Source organism: Aptenodytes patagonicus, chromosome 1, assembly GCF_965638725.1.
Source record: "Aptenodytes patagonicus chromosome 1, bAptPat1.pri.cur, whole genome shotgun sequence".
NCBI lineage: Eukaryota > Metazoa > Chordata > Aves > Sphenisciformes > Spheniscidae > Aptenodytes > Aptenodytes patagonicus.
Window position 1 is genome coordinate 11,608,394 of NC_134949.1, and position 6,000 is coordinate 11,614,393.

Genomic DNA, 6,000 nt, shown 5'->3' on the forward strand with positions numbered 1-6,000 from the left:
TATTGGATTCTATATACAGCTTTACAGAGCAAACAGCATTCACGTATTCTTAGCACTGTATCAGCTTCATTACTCCTGATTTGAATGCCAGCCTTATAAACGAACCGGAATGTTTGCTGAGCTCCACATTCAAGACAGTTTAGGCCAAGGGATTTCAAAACATCCAACATTTTAAAAAGCCCTAAAACTTTTTCAAAGGTTTTTAGAAAAAGCAAATAAAAAAATAGCCAGTATTGTTGTCCGTGGGAAATGAGAGTCAATAAGACTGTTTTCTAGCCGGGCAACTTGTACAGTAACATGTAGCATGGGGAAAGCATAAGCAAAAATACATTTACTTAACCTTAGGTTCACAACTCTTTTGGATAGTTGTTGTTCCTTGGCTCTTTGCAGTAGTTCTTTTTCCAGTATCTGCTCTCTCTGTCTCCATTTCAATGGTCCCTAAGAGACATAGGGTTTATACTTGCTTTCACGTTGACATCTTAGGACATGATGTCCAGGGCATTCTTTCAGGCCTTTTGTCTAATAAGACCTCAGTAAAAATAATATTACATGTAGTATTACCTATGATATCTGCCTAAATTATTTCAGCAATTGATACAGTATTTGGAAAAAAACTTACAACATTTTTAAGACTTTGCTCAAAATGACAGACAGAGAGAAAAAGGACCCCAGAAAAAACAGAGCAATGCAACATGCCGTGGTCCTTACATGAACACTGTGAACATTGACTTGCTACTGCATGTTGTTATATGATGAAAAATATGATTCTTTCAGCCTTGAAAGTCCAATTCTCCCATAAGTCATAGAATCATAGAATCATAGAATCATTAAGGTTGGAAAAGACCTCTAAGATCATCGAGTCCAACCATCAACCCAACACCACCATGCCCACTAAACCATGCCCCTAAGCGCCACATCTATGCATCTTTTAAATACCTCCAGGGATGGGGACTCAACCACTTCCCTGGGCAGCCTGTGCCAATGTTTAACCACTCTTTCAGTAAAGAAATTTTTCCTCATGTCCAATCTAAACCTCCCCTGGTGCAACTTGAGGCCATTTCCTCTCATCCTATCACTAGTTACTTGGGAGAAGAGACTGACACCCACCTCGCTACAACCTCCTTTCAGGGAGTTGTAGAGCACGATGTGGTCTCCCCTCAGCCTCCTCTTCTGCAGGCTAAACAACCCCAGTTCCCTCAGCCGCTCCTCATAAGACTTGTGCTCCAGACCCTTCACCAGCCTCGTTGCCCTTCTCTGGACACTCTCCAGTACCTCAACGTCCTTCTTGTAGTGAGGGGCCCAAAACTGAACACAGTATTCGAGGTGCGGCCTCACCAGTGCCGAGTACAGGGGCACGATCACTTCCCTACTCCTGCTGGCCACACTGTTTCTGATACAGGCCAGGATGCCGTTGGCCTTCTTGGCCACCTGGGCACACTGGTGCACAAGTCAAAGCTCACCAAGATTAATGTCCTTTCACTGCTCACAATGAGGATTCTGTTGGGCCCTTTCAAGAGTCTTATGCCCTCCTCAATTTTTGTTAAATATTCAATCATTTCCTCTTTCAAAATCTCTTCTTCCTTTAGGGTTCTACTCCTCCTTTTCTGTATGGACTCTTCTTTATTCCCTTTCCTTTCCTCAGCTGAACTCAGGCTAGTAGTCCCAGAGGGTCTACTTTAATTTAGCTGTTTTAATTACAAACCCTGTTCACTCCAATATTCTGAAATATATATTACCTATTATAATCTTCAAAAGATGCCGCACATTATTGGCTTCATCACTCTTGTCTGCTTCATAGTGCCAGTTAACAAACAAAATATAAAGAAGCACTGCCAAGATGTTTGCAGCCTTTTGAGCTTAAGAACAACATCAGAACCAGACTACTTAGTTGAATATCTATGATCACACTCAAAAGACGTTTGGGTTATATTTTGTTCTGACTTTTTCAGCACTATATTCATACTGCAGACTATTCTTTATTTCATGCTTGATGATACAAGTATCCTAGCTGAAGGATTTTGTTTTGAGGAACTTGAGATAAAGGATGGAAAGAAAAAAATCAATAGATTATATTATACAAATCTATTTGACAGATTGCCAGTCACAAATACATTCAGTTAAATTACCTGTAGGAGAAATTATTCTGTAACTCAGAAAGGTCAACAATCAAAAGAATTAGTCCAAGCTATCCAAAACAATGAGCACAAAAAAATGTTCCTAAGACTGTTTTCTTTGGCAGGAAAGATCAAAGGCCTTTGCCATGGAAGAGAAAGATCACCCTTATTATCACAGCAACAAATCCAGATGCCTCCTTCACATACATGGGACAAAAGGAGCTCACAAGATTTCTTCCCCTTCCAAGATTTGTAAGGATTAGAAAGATTTATGATATTTACCTATATATGGATTTATCCTATGTATGGATCTGTCCTGTGCTGTGTCCTCCACCTAGTGATGTCTGGAGCTGTCTATCAGGAAACGGTTAAAGCAGAGAATAACATGCCTGGTGGATTATCCAGGGCTCCAGAAGTAGGGAGGTAACCACCTGGCCCGCTGGAGCATGCTAGTCATCTCCCGGCACAGGGGTTGTTTTGGTGCAGTACACACTGGCCAAGGACCCCTAAATGGAGTTAGAGACAGTTCATTTTCTAGTGCTGCTGGAGATCAGTTAGAACTTAACAAAGAAAGAATTGCCTTGCCAGTTTATTCATTCCTGTCAAGAAGGCAAGCTGTTATTTTGAAAGGAGCTAACGACACGATGGCGAAAACCATATAAGCTGAACAGAAACTTCCCCTGCATCCTCCAGCCAACTGTAAAGTCAGCCAGCAGAAATCTTGGAAATGGTACAAGTCTTCCTGCATTGAGAGCACTCAGGTTTGGATGCCAAGAATAAATCTTACTCTGAGAGAAACCTCTGAAGTAACTGCTGTTGACTGAGCTGTTACTGGCTGTGAAGGCAGAGCTGAGTGTGGCAGACAGTGTCATGCCATACCAGATGCTGCATCCCCCCGGCCCCATTTACACCAGATTTTGCCTTACTTATCAGTGTGGGAAGAGGAGAAGATGGTGCAGTTCCCCTTCCTTTGCCTCAGACTGGCAACTCTGGGCCTCTCCTTTGGTTCACTCCAATCCAGAAAGCTGAAACAGTCATAAACACCACTTAACTGGTTGATTAAGTCAGTTCACAGCTGCTTTTCATCACCAGAATTTTGCAAAGCAACCATTGGGTCTAGGCCATGATTTTAAGTCCCTTTACCAGGACAAAACACTAAGTTGCACAAAGAGAGCTTTGGGACTTATCGGCATCCTAAAGAAGGATACAGCACTGGGAAGGTTGGTGCAATAACCAGGAAAGCTCTGATTTGCAAATAATGCTTGGTAGTGATCTCCTTCAGCTGTAAGACGGGAGAATAGTTTCTGTAATGCTTTCTGCATGCTGCACACCTGTATTTCACTAAAGAGGACAGTCCTTAAGATACATCATACCTTGAACTCAAAATTTAGACACTGGAAAAGAGCAGGAAATACACAATTCATGAAAGAACCAGAATTCAAGTTAAGACAGTTCATGCTAAAATACCCTGAGTCTTGTGCAATGTCATAAACTCCTTGGCTAACGCACTCATCATCTAGCAATTCCCATCCCCAGATCCTAGGAAAGATCCAGCAAGTATTTCCTTGAAGACATATTAAATTGCAGCCCAGTCCAATGTACTCCCTTTCTCGGTTTCTTAAGCCAGGTTCCTAGTGAAAACTCCTGCTGATGTTAGTTACTTAGCTTGGATGAGTGAGGGCTGAATAAGGCCTGTGGTATTTGGCTTTCTGAGAATCATGCTCAGCCTCCTTTTTCCTGTGTCCAGGGTCTTCTGCATTTAAAATCTTTTTCACCACCTGATTTTGGGTGCTCTATATCCTCTCTTCATCAATTCATCCCAAGTCACTGAGAAGAACACTTTATTTTCTGTGTTATTTATTTATGTTACTATGGCCATAGTAACCATATACAAAGTCAGGATATTGCAAACACAAAGTATTGAGAAATTATTCAGAAGGTATATTTTAAAAAAATAAATAACCAGGAAAAATGGGCTCCATAGTATTTAGAAAAAATGAAAACCAAAATCAGAATTAAATAAACCCCTACAGTTTGCAGTAAAAGAGAAATTAAAATGGACCCCTCTGTTGATTTTATTTGACAAATCTCAGTCATAACTGTGACAATTTTATTCCTCTCCATCATCTCCATACCCCGAACCACTTATATCCCCAAATAACTGGATTATTTCCTCCACACTGAGTAATAGGTAAGATAGCTAAACAGTTTCTTCACTGAAGGTTCTCTCTTATAGAAAAAAACCACATTTTCTCAGGAGTGGATGCAGCCTTGAACCAAACTGGGAGACGTGCATGACTTTGCAACCCTGGCTGTCCTGTAACCGTGCTGTTTAGTTCACCACCTATACCGACACGGTTAATCGCCAGTTTGATGATATGTGACAGTCAGGGCCTGTTTGCTGACTTGAAGTTGCCTTTGAAGTTGGCTAGATGGTGCTAGAATACGCTTCTGCATTGCATTAATGAGCATATGGCTCATATTCTCCTTACTGTTGATCAGAGAGTACTTAAAACTTGGTTTTGCAGTGTGCCTCCACACTTAAAAATTGTAAAATGAGTCAGTTTTAGAGTCCAGCCCTGGACCAGAAACTATTAACGGTGCCTCATTAACTAAATATTGAGTTGATTTTGGGGATAGAAATTTAAAAAATTTAAACTTTAAAAATCTCTTCCATTGCCATAGGGTACAGCTGCTTGGCAATATACAAGTGCTTTGCATCTCTGAAGGTTATTTTGTCTTCCTTGATATAGGAATTTGTACCAGTTGTGCAGTTTAATTTTCCTTGCCACCACAAATCTTGACCCTTGGTCTCCCTAGCTGTCTCTGCAGGGTGGTTCTGTGTTTTTCTTTGTTTGTTTGTTTGAAACTCACTTGGGTCCACCAACTTGAAGAAACGTGATGTAATTAATACAGGATTGCTGCAGAGACAGCTGAGCACAGCCTGAATTTATATTTTCATTTGGCTGGTCAGAGAATTGGTTGCAATTCAAAATGAATGTGTCATCCCAGATCTCACACTCTATTCTGTGGACAGCTACACACACACAGCAACAGCTGAAATGAAAATGTAAGTCTCAGAGGATATTTAACGTCCAATATTTTCAACTTCTCTTATCACCAATTGCATGCTGGCCTTTTCATGAAGATAAAAAAAGGGTTTGAACTGCTCAAAAATGAGTTATAGCAAACAAACACAATGTGTACCAATACAGTCTTCATATTCTGCTTGTAAGCAAACAGTTGCTGGTATTCTATAACTAATCTTGGGAAGATGAGTTGGACCTTTGCTGATATGTGCTAGCTGACTGCTGTAAAGCCTGCAGGAGCAGCATGCCTACCACTGCACAGTGACTCCCAGCAACACAAGAAAGCTGATCACAGCTCAGCCATTGCTGTGAATGTGGTTGCATGTTTGCAAAATAGCAGGAAGTTCCCTTTTCCCTCCCATCTGAAAACTGAAGAAACAAAGAGATTTTTTTTTTTTTTGCAGCCCATGGGCTGGAGAAAACACAAAAAAGAAGAGAACTGATACAGAGAAAACACTTTTCTCTTAAGGTAAATATTGATGCAGCTGTTTATTGCCCTATCTACTGAGAAAAACAATACCTCTATAAGGTCAAAGGGTTTTCAAATAAACGTTAACACACTTTCTGGAGGAGTAAGTTTCAAATTATTGCAGAAGGACCTGTCACGTGAATGCAGAACTCGTTGATTCATTCATGTAGGATTTGCTTATGTCAGTTCTCCCTCTTGAGCAAGAGAGGTATTGAGCAAGTCTCAGACCACAACTTTGGGCTGCTCCATGTAGTAGGAATTAGATAGAGGCTCTGGTCTGGATTTTCAGTGCAATCTGTACAAAAGGGAGGTTTCAATGCTCAAAGAG